A 13517-nucleotide genomic window follows, 5' to 3' on the forward strand; every position below is an offset into this window, starting at 1 on the left:
AAACTTCTTCTGTCCTTTGGCTGTTGGGAATGGACCAACAATGTCAATACCTCAAGTTGCAAACGGCTAGGCTGGCTGAATAACCAGAAGAGCGTTGTAGAGGACTGAATAATTGGGGCAAAGGACTGGAAAACTGAGCACTTTTACACAAACTCAGCCGCATCCTTAAACATCTTCGGTCAAAAGAAACCCTGCAATTGAGCCTTCTTAGCCAGTGCATCTCTTCCTTCATGAGATCCACACAAGCCTTCATGAATCTTTTGCAGAATCCTCTTCCCCTCTTCAAAACCAACACAATTTAACCACGGTCTGTCAAAAGATTTTCGATATAACACTCCTTCAACCACAGAATATCTCCCCGACTTGCGTAAGACACGAATTTGCTCATTCTTTTCTTCGGGTAAAGTACCCATGGTAAGGTAGGAATAAATAGGGTAAAACAACTCTTTCATAAGATCAATCACTAGGATCTCTCCTATATCGATACTAGCAACAACAATTTGCTCAATAGGGCATTGGCATGATTGGGACCCGTTTGAGGTCGAAGCCATTTTGGCCAAGTAAGCAACCTCTCTATTTTCTTCTTCTGGGATTCGTTGAACCTCCAAGCTACGACCTTCGGCCTTTCCTTCTTGTAAAAGAATTTTGACCATAGCCAAATACTTTTTCATGATTTCTGAACGAGTTTCAAAATTTTCAGCGAGTTGACAAACAACCAATCGAGAATCACTTTTTGAGAATCGCTTTATCAGGCTTGATGATATTAAGAATTCATAATCCTTGTAATAAAGCTTCATATTTGGCAATGTTGTTGGACGCTATGAATCCTAAATTGGCAGCATATCGAAGCTTGATACCATCGGGGCCTTTGACAAAAACTCCAATGCCTGAACCATCCTTGTTTGCACTTCCATCAACAAAGTTTTCCCATATTTCCGAAGCTGTGGGTATTAAACCATCATGATCAGGAATCTCCACAAGGAAATTGCCCAGGGCTTGAGCCTTGAAAGCCCTCATAGGCTCATAACAAATGTCGAACTCAGTTAACTTTATAGCTCATTCGGCAATTCTTCCAGATGTCTCCGGCCTCTGTAGAATCTTTCTAAGTGACATATCAGTTTTAACCACGATGGCATGGCTCTAGAAATAATACCGCAGCTTCTGAGCAGTAATGACCACTCAGTATGCTAGTTTTTCCAGCTTCAGGTAACAGATTTTTGCATCTCTCAAGACACGACTAGCATAGTAGATAAGAAATTGCTTTATTTCTTCCTCCCAAACCAAAACCACCCATATCGAGTCTTTGGCTACACTAATATAACGTCTCACTAGGCATGGGCATGCTTAAGAGTGGAAGGGAGGCAAGTAACTGTTTTAGCTGCTCAAATGACGTTTGGCATTGAGCCGTCCAGTCGAAATTCTTCACATTCTTCAAACTCTTATAGAATGGTATACAGAGCTTGGCCGAACAGGAAATAAATCTTCCTAACGTATTGATCTTTCCATTTAATTTATGCACATCATTAATCTTTTTGGGAGGCTCCATATCAACGATTGCTTGAATGATATCAGGATTAGCCTCGATCCCACATTGAGAAATCATGAACCCTAAAATTTTCCCGAAGAAACTCCAAAAGTGCATTTCTCTGGGTTTAGTTTAAGATTATGCTCTTGTAGGGTAGCAAAAACTTTTGCTAAGTCGGTTGTATGCTCTTCTACAAATTTACTTTTGACAATCATATCATCAACATAAACCTCCACCTTATCACCGATGATGTCCTCGAAAATCTTGTTTACCAGTCTTTAGTAAGTTGCACCCGCATTTTTCAATCCAAATGGCATGACATTATAACTATAAATGCCTTCGTCAGTTTTGAAGCATGTGTTCGGTATATCATCGGGGTTCATCGGTATTTGATGATAACCAGCTGCCGCATCAAGGAGGGAATAAATGGCAAAGCCAGTAGTGGAATCAATTAACATGTCAATGCATGGTAGTGGATAAGAATCCTTCGGGTAGGCCTTATTTAAGTCCATAAAGTCTACACACATCTTATTTTGCCTTAGTGTATATCGAAAATCACTAGGTGGGGGGGTATTTATAATCTCTTGTATATAATCCCTAGTTAGATAGAATTAGGTTACTGAATAAGAATTTAATTCGGAATAGAATTCTTAATTATTATCTATTAATATATCTAAATATAAAGATAATAATAATAACCTTATTGGATAATAATAGGAGTAATATAATCTAATTAAAACTCCTAATTTATTTATCCTTTAATTAATTTAATTCATGATCCTAATCTAATTAGGATTGATAAAATCAAATTAATTATTTATGTATACACTATACATAAAATCGCCCCCTACAGTTACTGGGCCCTATTGGGCTCAGTTGGGCTTCCGTCAATTAATTAACATCCGTCTCTCTTTTGGGTTCCAAGTCTTATGTGTAACCCATTAGGTTCTTATTTCTTCTAGCCGTATGCAACTATTAAATTTAATTTTCAAAGAATTATATTTAATCTTTGCATAACGGAATGATGTACAAAGTATGTGATTAGCAAGTCCGTAATCATTCCCCCAGAGCTATAAGAAGATAGGTTGATTCTGTCGTTGACCTTTCCGTATTAGTTACGGTATAATTCGATCCTTTATCAACTACGTCCTTGAACTGAATCTTATGACTATGGATAATGTCAAGTCACATATAGCGAGACGTTCGTTTTACTTGTACAAGCCAAGTCAACTCCAATTAGATAGGTTAAGAGAAATATGCATTTCAATCTTAAGCTATCACCTTGCAAGGATTTAGAGTCAAGACTTCCACAAGCGATCCATGGACATATCTCCCATTTATCGGGAGTGATAAATGCTCAATCCAATGTATAACTATCCCGCAATTACTTCCTGTGATACCCAACGTCTGCTGTTCACACCCCAGAGTCATCTTTGTTAAGGATCATGTTACAACAGGATCAAAGCGTCACATTCCGTAATCCAGAATTACTAATTAACATTCCTTTGAGTCTGAGGATTATTTATACCTATTAATACTAATGAGATGAATAGGTGACAAAGATGAATCTACCCATCCTGTTATCTCACGTCGGGTCCCCAATCCCAATGAACTTCTTTTCATCGGATCCATGTAACTGTCCAGATATCTGTATATATGAAGCTTGTGAGATCAGCTTTCTGTCGGGACAGAAGACATTGTTACATGCAAGTCTCAACAGTGATATGTCAATCCTGAACATATTACTTGACTTGGGGTGGTTTTAAGTTTATTAGTTTATTATAAAGTTTCATCTCACTTCATGCTTGTATGAACACTTTATAATCACTTTAAACAAACTTACGGATTTCCTTTTATTAGACTTTATTTAGTTCTTAAAAGGGATTGCCTTTATATAGTTATAAAACATATATCTCATTAAAACAAATGATATAAAGAACACTTCATTTACATTAAGTTTGTATCCTAGAACAATTGTCTATAGGACACTAAACCCCAACATACTCCCACTTGGACTAAAGCCAATTGTTTCTATAACTTATCCAAATAGAAGTTAGATGACGATCATGTACTTTTTGGGTTAAGGGCTTTGTCAACGGATCTGCAACGTTGTCCTCTGTAGGTACTCTTTCTATTCTCGTATCTCCTCTTGCCACAATTTCTCTTACAATGTGGTATCGCTTCAGGTAATGCTTGGATGCATTATGAGACCGTGGTTCCTTTGCTTGCGCAATGGCTCCATTGTTACCACAGTACAGTGTAATGGGATTTACAATGTCACGCACCACACCAAGTTCAGTAATGAACTTCCTAATCCAAACCGCTTCCTTTGCTGCTTCCGCAGCAGCGATATACTCTGACTCGGTCGTAGAGAAAGCTACGCTTCCTTGCTTAGAACTCTTCCAGCTTACCGTGCCCCCATTCAAGATAAACAGGTATCCTGATTGGGATTTAAAATCGTTCTCATCTGTGAGATGACTTGCATCTGAAAATCCTTCTATTTTCAGATCCCCTTCTCCGTACACTAGGAACATATCTTTAGTTCTTCTCAAGTACTTAAGAATGTTTTTTACGGCAATCCAGTGCTCGTCTCTCGGATTTCCTTGGTAACGACTCGTTATACTTAACGCAAACGCTACGTCAGGTCTAGTGCATAGCATAGCATACATAATCGAACCGATTGCGCTGGCGTACGGGACTACAGCCATGAGCTTCTTATCATCATCGGTTTTAGGACATTGATGATTGTTTAACTTTACTCCATGTATCATGGGTAAGTTACCTCGTTTCGATTCAAGCATGCTCAACTGCTTTAGCACCTTTTCGATGTATGTAGCCTGTGAAAGACCAAGCAGTCTTCTTGATCTATCTCTATAAATCTTTATGCCAAGTATATAAGCTGCTTCACCAAGGTCTTTCATTGAGAAGTTACCAGATAACCATACTTTTACCGACTGTAGTAGAGCTACGTCATTTCCCATTATTAATATATCGTCCACATATAATATCAGAAATGTTACAGAGCTCCCACTTGCTTTCTTGTAAATGCAAGCTTCTTCGCAATTTTGTTCGAAACCAAATTGTTTTATGGTTTCGTCAAAACGCTTGTTCAAGCTTCTTGATGCTTTCTTGAGTCCATAAATGGATCTCTGAAGTTTGCAAACCTTGTTTGCATCCTTTGATATGAAACCTTCAGGTTGCATCATATATACATCCTCAAACAGGTTTTCGTTTAGGAAAGCTGTTTTCACATCCATTTGCCAAATCTCATAATCGTAGTGAGCGGCAATAGCAAGCATTATTCAGATTGATTTGGACATAGCCACATGAGAGAAAGTTTCGTCATAATCAATTCCTTGCTTCTGACGATATCCTTTCGCTACTAACCTAGCTTTGTAGGTGCTAACCTTTCCATCCATGTCAGTCTTCTTTTTGAAGATCCACCTGCACCCAATGGGTTTTATCCCTTCGGGTGGATCAACCAAAGTCCACACTTGGTTGGTGTACATGGAATCCATCTCAGAATCCATGGCTTCAAGCCATGCTTTAGAATCTGGACTGTTAGTAGCCTCTTCGTAGTTTTCGGGTTCGTCGTCTAACACGGGAACCTCATCATCATCTCCCACTAGAAAACCATATCTAATAGGGAGTTCACGAACTCTTTGTGATCTACGAAGGGGTGGCACTTGAGTCTCATCTAATGGGACTGCATCGGGTTCCTCAACCGCTTCTGTTGTTTCAGTTGGTGTTTCTTGTTCATGAACTTCATCAAGTTCAATCATGCTTCCCTTTTCTGTGTCTTCGAGAAACTCTTTCTCTAAGAAGGTTGCGTGCTTGGATACTATTACTTTCTGATCATCTGGATGATAGAAGTAATATCCCATAGTTTCCTTAGGGTATCCAATGAAGAAGCATTTATCAGATTTAGAATCTAGTTTGTCGGACGCAATGCATTTGACAAATGCTGAACAACCCCATACTCTCATGAATGAGAACACGGGTTTCCTACCAACGAACAATTCATATGGTGTGGAATTAGCGGATTTAGTTGGTACTCGATTTAGGGTGAAGAGGGCGGTTTCTAAGGCATAGCCCCAGAATGTCTTTAGAAGTAATGCTATGCTCATCATGGATCGTACCATATCTATTAAGGTACGGTTCCTCCTCTCGGATACACCATTGTGTTGTGGTGTATAGGGAGGTGTCCATTGTGAGCATATCCCACATTCAGTTAGATAATTCAGAAAATCATCTGAAAGATATTCGCCACCTCGATCGGATCGAAGTGTCTTTATTTTCTTTCCTAATTGATTTTCTACTTCATTCTTGAAGCATTTGAATTTCTCAAAAGCTTCTGACTTGTGCTTCATCAAATAGATATAACCATATCGGGTATGGTCGTCTATGAAGCTTATGAAGTATCTGAATCCTCCTCTTGCTTGGACTGACATAAGACCGCATACATCTGAATGAATAAGTCCTGGAGTGTCTGATACACGCTCACCTTTATTGCTAAAGGGTGTCTTTGTCATTTTACCTTTTAAACATGCTTCGCATGTTTCCAATGATTCAGGATCAATTGGATCTATAAGCCCATCTTGATGTAGCTTTAGCATGCTTCTTTTGTTTATATGGCCTAAACGACAATGCCACAAGTAAGTTGAATTATCTAGCTTATGTCTTTTGGTATCAATTGCGAAAACAGAAATTTTGTCATCTAGCACATAAATCCCATTTTGTGATATTCCTGAAAAATAGAAAATCGAATCTCTATAAAAAAATCGTAATGTTTGTCTTTTATTGAAATATGAAAACCGTCGTCAACAAGACGGCTAATAGAAATAATGTTACGAGACATTTGTGGAACGTACAAACAGTTCCTTAATTCTATTACAAGCCCAGAGGGCAAATTTAAAACATAATCTCCAATTGCGAGGGTGGCAACTCTTGCTCCATTTCCTACTCGCAAATTTATGCTTCCTTTCTTCAGTTCCCTAGTCCGATTTAGTTCCTACATATTTGTACAAATATAAGATCCACATCTGGTATCAAGTACCCAAGATTCAGACTGTGAAACTGTATTTATTTCAATATAAAACATACCAGATGTTGAAGCACTGCCTTTTCCCTTCTTGAGGGAGGCTAGGTACTCCTTACAGTTCCTTCTCCAATGCCCGTCTTTACCACAGAAGTGGCACTCTCCTTTGCGCTTCTTCAATTCCTTTCCCTTAGCTCTAGTGGGCATGGCTCCCTTGCCTTTCTTGGATATTTAGGATTGGGAAAATTCCCCTTCCTCTTCTTTGATCCCTCTATGACAAGAGCCGGTATTTCCTTGTCTTTCTTCATATTGGGCTCAACTGACTTGAGCATATTTGTAAGCTCTTCAAGAGAGGTTTGCAAGTCATTCATCTGGTAGTTCATGATGAACTGTGAATAACTCTCTGGAAGGGATTGAAGAATTAAGTCTATGCTTAGTTCGTTATCCATCGCGAATCCAATACTAGAAAGTTTGGTAATATAGCCAATCATCTTGACACAATGTGTCATCACAGATGTGCCCTCTTGCATCCTGCAATGATATAACAACTTGGATATCTCATAGCGTTCGCACCTAGTCTGTTTCCCAAACAGCTCCTTAAGGTGCATGATGATGGAATAGGCATCCATTTCCTCATGTTGCCTTTGTAATTCCGGTGTCATCGATGCAAGTATGATGCATCCCGCATGATTGTCATCAGCTTTGTGCTTCTGGTAAGCATCAATTTCTTCGATGGGAGCATCATCAGCTGGGATAGGCAGTATCGTTGTATCAAGTACATACCCTATCTTATCGAACTTCAAAACGATTTTGAGGTTACGAAACCAGTCGGTGAAGTTTGAACCATTCAATTTGTTATCGGTAAGAATGTTTTGCAGATTGGTTTTAGTCATGATTTTAAGAGTGATTAATGAAACCTGAGAGTGAGAAAGAGTAAACGTATGTTATTCATTTGCTTTAAAGTACATCAATCTAAAATTATAGGCCTTTTAGTTTATTTTAGATTGCTCCCACTATTTTGCCAAATTAATAGCCATCTAGATTAATTCGAAGAATTTCATAAATCCTTTAGTGAGCTAGGATCCTAACTCCCGAGATTTCGCCTTGAGTTTACTCAACAAGCTAGTCTCATTCGTTAGGTAGATTCATGTAATCAATCACATCTTTAATGTGATTCCTAGGTTATTGGGTTACTAACCACATTAGTAACTAATATGCTATTCATATTAATCCCAACCATATTGCCCATTAGTTTATGAAAACATGAGTTTACTCATCCAATTATCATAATCTAATTTAAGTATTACCCCATATTCATGAAAAATGATTTTCGATAATTCAGGTGTTACCATAAGACCCCGAGCTTGAGTTTACTCAACAACCCAAAGGCCCTCAGTACTGCCGGCTGAATTATAATATTAGGGAGGGGCAACCGATTTTAATAACTTGCTTATTTACTTAACTTTTAATGAGGGATTTTATTTTAAGTCTCATAATCTAACTTAGTCTTGATTTGCTTTAGCATACATCAGACACATACATTGGTGTTACGGGCATATTATCTAAATTATTTCGTCGAGTCAGAGACGGAATAAAAGGCCAAACCTAGGGAAATACTAACTATTACATATTTCTCTTTAGGTCCTCCGTCTTCTCCATGGCGCCTTGAAATTACATATTAATTTCTATTCTACTAAAAAAAACTTCAATTAAATTGAAGGGAATTAGCTGAGAGGAGAAATTACAATAAATAGTAGAAAGGCAGGACTCGCAGGCCCTATTTCAAAAATACCAAAAAGACTAAAAGAGGGTCCAAATATGTCCATAACTCCAAACATGCATAGACTCAATTAAATAAATTTAATTGGTTGATTACATAAATACTTTATGTAATATTTAGGTTAATCACATTAACACATTAAATTAACTTTCATCCAATTTTATTTCTAATAGTTTCGTATCTTCTATATTAATATTTTAGATTAATACAACTATACAAAACTTTAATTATGCACGTCCCAATTGTTTTGATTTTAATTCATTTAATACTTTTGATTTACAAATAGGTAAAACAAACTTTTAAATAAATTTTCATTCAATAATCAAAACAGAAAACTATTAATTTCTGAAACATATATATATATATATATATATATATATATATTTAAAACTAATTTTAAACGATTTAAAATCAAGTGGGTCTCGGGCCGGGCCCGAGGTTGGGCTGCTACCGTTTGGCAGTAGCCCTAGGCGTCTGATCCGCCGCTGCCTTGCGGCAGCGGCGGCCAGGCGCCGCGTGCGGTTGCTGCCGCACGGCAGCAACCGCGCGACAGCAGTCGGGTCGCGCCGTGAGGCGCGACCCGAGCTGCTGTCATTTTTTTTAAATATATAATTACAAATATATATATATATATATATATATATATATATATATCAGTTTTAAAACGGTTTTAAAACGATTTTCAGAAAATAGGAAAAACTATTATAGATTTTCCGATTTATCTTTAGAATAAATAAAACTGATTTTATCAATCTAACCATAAAACTAATAGATTTTGTTATAATGATTATCAATCAAAATTATTAGGAACATATGCATAATCTATTTTAATTAATAATTAATTAAAACTTATTTATCTTTAGAACTAATTAATCAAAACAGTTTTGTTAATTAACCTAACTATAAATATTTATTCAACCTGATTGAAAAACTTCTAAATTTTCATATATGAAATAACGGATTTAACGTTGGCTCTGATACCACTGAAGGAAAATAGGCAAACGTATAGCAGCGGAAATATAAAAATTTTAACCTATTTCCATTAACCCAAGATCCGTTAATCGTTATTTCATATAAAGAGGGATAAAAGAAATACCTTTCAGAAGTTCTATCTACCGTTGCAAACGAAGTGCCCACAACTCTTACTTCGAGTTCTTGAGCACAAAATAAAAACAATGGAAGATCAAGTTAGAATCAACCGATTATAACAACCAAAGTAGATTGTCTCTAATTAATCAACACAAGATCAAGGATAAAGAGAAAGAGATGAAAATCAATTGAACAGAAGGAAGCGGTAGATAATCTCGTCCTCGAACAGGGGGTCGAAATTCTCTCTCTTATTTTGCCTTAGTGTATATCGAAAATCACTAGGTAGGGGGGGTATTTATAATCTCTTGTATCTAATCCCTAGTTAGATAGAATTAGGTTACTGAATAAGAATTTAATTCGGAATAGAAGTCTTAATTATTATCTATTAATATATCTAAATATAAAGATAATAATAATAACCTTATTGGATAATAATAGGAGTAATATAATCTAATTACAACTCCTAATTTATTTATCCTTTAATTAATTTAATTCATAATCCTAATCTAATTAGGATTGATAAAATCAAATTAATTATTTATGTATACACTATACATAAAATCACCCCCTACAGTTACTGGGCCCTATTGGGCTCAGTTGGGCTTCCGTCAATTAATTAACATCTGTCTCTCTTTTGGGTTCCAAGTCTTATGTGTGACCCATTAGGTTCTTATTGCTTCTAGCCGTATGCAACTATTAAATTTAATTTTCAAAGAATTATATTTAATCTTTGCATAACGGAATGATGTACAAAGTATGTGATTAGCAAGTCCGTAATCATTCCTCCAGAGCTATAAGAAGACAAGTTGATTCTGTCGTTGACCTTTCCGTATTAGTTACGGTATAATTCGATCCTTTATCAACTACGTCCTTGAACTGAATCTTATGACTATGGATAATGTCAAGTCATATATAGCGAGACGTTCGTTTTACTTGTACAGGCCGAGTCAACTCTGTTGGTCCCTTGTAAGGTTGCAAATATAGTTCTAAGGGGGGGGGGGTTAGGAACTATTTTACCTTTTTAATTGATTAGGGCAAATTTCTTTTTCTTAAGAAAAGATTATATGACAGCGGCGCTGATCAATCGACAAGACACTGGCTTAGTCAGCTAGTGACTAGGCCAGTTTCGTTGCTTAGGTCAGGAAATAGCATTTGGAGTCTATTCCTGAACTAATTCGTTGACAGCGCACAACTCAGCTTGACCTCTTTTACTTGGTCAGTTTTAGTTTGTTTTAAGCAAGCAATATAAATAAGGAGTTAAGGTTTAGAAATACTTCACTCAGCAGATTTATCCAGGTTCGGCTTCTTCCAAGCCTACGTCCTGTCCCCGGAACACTTCCGAGATTTCAAATCCTCTACTGAGCTCTTTAAAGGTAGAGCCTCAAACCTTTTACAATATCAGCAATTGAGTATGACAAGAGTACCTTCCTCTATACTTCTACTCAATCCTAATCTCTCCACTGAGTACTTAAAACCGAGTACTCAGCCTCTCCTTTCTATTCCTAGAAATGATTAAGATTTGTCCTAAACAACAATTGCTAGAACACCTTAGATGATTGAGGATCAATCACTCTAGACTTTTACACAGATGAATAAGCTTGTGGTGTAAGAATTTGCTTTGCTTTTGATGGAGAACTTTTTGTACACGTTTGGTCAGCGTAACGGCTTTTGCTCAAAGTTCTCTGTGGAATGTGGATTCTGAATGCTCTATTTATAGAGAGCTGTGAGAGCTTCTGGTTATTTCGAATTTCGAAATAACCGTTGGAGGGAAACGGCTACAGGTCGTTTTCACTCAGTCTGTCAGCAGTTCTCTTGGCCAATCAGATTCCAGCATCTTCTGTTCTTCGGTCAGTGTGGCAGTATGTTCCTCCAAATCGGGTAATGTCAAACAGACAGCTTCCTGCGTCTTCTGTTCTTTACCAACAGAGGAAATACTTGGTCTGGAAGTTGCTTTGTGGTCAGCGGCTGTCTTGTACGTTTTGTCGAGACAGCTCAGCAGCTTCATACCGAAGTTGTCTACGTGGATCTTCTCGATCCTTCATTGGTGAGCTCTGTTTCAATACTCAACGGCAGCGTTTTGAAATACGCGGGCTGAGTGATCTTGGGCTTGTTTGACTTGGGCTTTGACTTCCATATAGGGCTTGGGCCTTATGATCTTTATGTCTTATAACAATTATAAACTCAACATTGAACAAACACATTAGTAACAATAAATCAAAGCATTTAAACTTAGTGTGTTGTAGAATATTTAATTTCACTTAATTAATTTTGTCAAATCAAAATCCTGTGGAAAGGTGTTTCAACAAACTCCCCCATTTTGATGTTGGCAAAACTAATCAGCAAGGAACTCAGTATTGAGCTCCCCCATGATAGTTGACCTTTTTGATTAAGTGAACTCCTCCGTCAGGGCTGAGCTACTGACTTAGTTTTATTCTAAACATTCTAAGGTTTAATTGAATAAGTCTAAGATCAGTTTTCAGGTATAGGTCAGCTTATGGGTCATATTCTATTTTACTCAGTATTCAGCGGAAGTAATGTATAGTGACAGAGCATAGCGCTGAGTAATTTATTTGTTCAATGGTTTATATTAGACAAGTTCAAACATAAATTTTTAAACGCAGCATGCATTCAGATAATACTTGGCATTTGAAGGATGAATAACGAAAGTTATGATAGAGAGATGCAAGTATTCCAAATCTAGAATAACAGAAGTTAGAATTGCTTTTAAAAAAAGATAAAGACAAGACATAAAAAAAAAGGAATTAAAATTCTTCCCTAACTTCTAATTCTCTAATTTCTAACTTAGAGTTCCTCCTAACTTCTAATTCTCCTGAGTTGCCTCTAATTTCTAACTTAGAGTTCCTTCTCCTGAGTTGCCACTTTTCTCCCCCGTTTTGCCAGCATCAGCAGTAGGCAAATTGACGGTAGGGGCAGGAGACTTGGCTTGTTCTTGCAGCAGAAGAATTTGACCCTCCAAAGAATTCATGTGATTGACCATAGTCAACATGAGTTCGGTCATTTTGGTCATTTGAGCTTGGGTTGGTTGCTGCGTCTGAACCGAAGAGAAGTGGTTGATCAAGTCATGGATTTCACGCAGAATTTGGTGAGTTACAGATGGATGAGAGGACTGATCGTGAGTGGACTGGTTATGGTTTGGTGGAGAATGAATTTGTTCTTGAAGCAGAGTGTTAACTGAGGCAATGACACGCCGTCCTGATTCAGTAGCACCTAGGTGTGCAAATTTGGTAGGAGTGGGCTCGCACTGAGTGCCTTGAGTAGCATCAGGACTATGGGGTGTGTTGACTTCGGGTGCTAAGTTGCTCTGGTATTGAGTTGGAGGTGGGATTTGAGCTTCTTTTGGACTAGCAGGGGTTTTGGCTTGTTTCTCACTTTGAGGAACAGAGGCTTGTTTTTGTGGAGAACCCTCTTGGGTATTGTGGGGCTCAAGAACAGTTTCTTCTTCTGTTCTCATTTTCTTCTGAGCTGACACAGCTATGTCCTGATCAGCTTTCTTTTTGTTTCTTTCCATTAGCCTTACCTTTCTTGGGACAGTATGAATATCCTTCGAGCAGGTTCCTTTTTTCTTCTTCTTCTCAGCTTGAGCAATCTCAGATGGCACAGTAGAAATATACTCAGTTTGAGGTTCATGTGTTGGTTCTGTACCCTCATCAGATTGAGCAGTTTCAGCCATAACATTAGCTATAGCATCATCCAGATCTGTTAGATTTTCCATTTCTCCAATGGGTTGCTCAGTCTCAGCCATAATATCCTCCTTCTCAATGCTTCCATTTCCGTCATATCCTTTTAGGGGTTGACTATGTGATAGTCCATTCAGCAGACCTGCAGTGATAACACTTCCTGATGAACTTATTTCACCTACAGTCTCTATATTCTTGTCCTGTATTATCTTGGTGATGAGAGAACCCAAACGGAGCTTCCTTCCACTTCGTTGAAAAGCTCCGACCAAAAAGACAGGAAGATTGAATGGAGTGCTGGTCAGCATGTGCCAGATGAAGCATTGTTCAAAGTTGGAGGCGGATGAGGGTGAGCTGAGTTTAGGAAAGATGAAGTTGGTCAGCATGAAG

This window comes from Euphorbia lathyris, chromosome 5 (assembly GCF_963576675.1).
Source record: "Euphorbia lathyris chromosome 5, ddEupLath1.1, whole genome shotgun sequence".
Classification (NCBI taxonomy): Eukaryota; Viridiplantae; Streptophyta; class Magnoliopsida; order Malpighiales; family Euphorbiaceae; genus Euphorbia; species Euphorbia lathyris.